The sequence below is a fragment of the Elephantulus edwardii genome, unplaced genomic scaffold (genome assembly GCF_000299155.1).
Source record: "Elephantulus edwardii isolate Elephantulus edwardi_28Jun2011 unplaced genomic scaffold, EleEdw1.0 scaffold00436, whole genome shotgun sequence".
In the NCBI taxonomy this organism is placed as follows: Eukaryota; Metazoa; Chordata; class Mammalia; order Macroscelidea; family Macroscelididae; genus Elephantulus; species Elephantulus edwardii.
Window position 1 is genome coordinate 588713 of NW_006400186.1, and position 1334 is coordinate 590046.

The window sequence follows — 1334 nt, forward strand, 5'->3', positions numbered from 1 at the left end:
CACCGTCTGACATGCCATAGTGGGTAAGTCGGGAAAAACAAAACTTTTTACCTGGCTGACTAGGGCATCTGGATGTATGGCTACTCCCCCACTTTGCAGTTGCTGTGAAATAGCCTTTTCCTCGATACTGGCACTCTACAGCATGAGTGTAGCAGGAGGCATGGACATAAGTTGAAACAGTAAAGTACCTGTCCCCCCTGTATGGGGTTAATGGGGTCCAGCAGTCACTAGGGCAGGGACTACAGTTAGCAGAGTCAATGATGCATACAATAAGGATTAGTAATATTAAGTCTTTTGGATACGGAGCTTCAGTGGGTTTGTGGGATCTTTTGATGCTGTCTATCTTGATGGAAGGTACTCTTCCTGAAGGGCAAAGAGGTCCACTGGTCGTACGTGAGTGTAGTGGATCCAGGTTGCAATGCCGTCTACTCTAAATGCAGTAGGGGTCACGAGGACTACTACATAAGGCCCCTTCCAGCGCGGTTCCAGGTTTCCTCGCTGATGTCGCTTGACGAACACCCAGTCACCCGGCTGGTATTGGTGAGGTTCTGGTGGTGGCCCAGATTCATATAAGGCTTTCAGTCTGGTCCAAATGTCTTTCTGGGTCTGATGCAGGGCATGAAGGGAACGGACAAGTGTATTATCATCATCATCTAGGTCATTAATCATTTTGGTTTGCAGGCTAGGTACAATAGGAGGGGGTCTTCCAAACATAATTTCAAAAGGGGTTAAACCTAGTTTATATGGGGTGTTACGCACCTGGAAAAGCGCATAGGGAAGGAGAGCCACCCAGTCCCCGCCAGTCTCCTTAGTCAATTTTGTCAAGGTCTCTTTTAGGGTTCTATTCATTCTTTCTACCTGTCCTGAACTTTGGGACCTGTATGCACAATGTAATTTCAAATCTGACCCAAGCACTGATGCCAGTCCCTGAACTACTTTGGACACAAAAGCTGGTCCATTATCAGACCCTAGCATAGCAGGGAAACCATACCTTGGCAGGAGCTCTTCTAACAACTTCTTAGCCACCACCTGGGCTGTTTCATGTTCGGTGGGGTAGGCCTCTACCCATCCTGAAAATGTATCTATAAAAACTAATAAATAGTTATACCCATACTGACCAGGTTTTATCTCAGTAAAGTCAGTTTCCCAATAGGCCCCCGGGTTTTCTCCACGTTGTCGGGTGCCAGGATTGGGTGGATTCGAGATGGCATTCATTAATTGACAAGCTTTGCATTCAGACACAATGCAGTTAATTTTGGACTGCGTGCCCCGAATCTTAACTCCTGCTTGTCTGATGAGGTCTTGCATCTTTCTGGTGCCCATGTGGGTTGTCC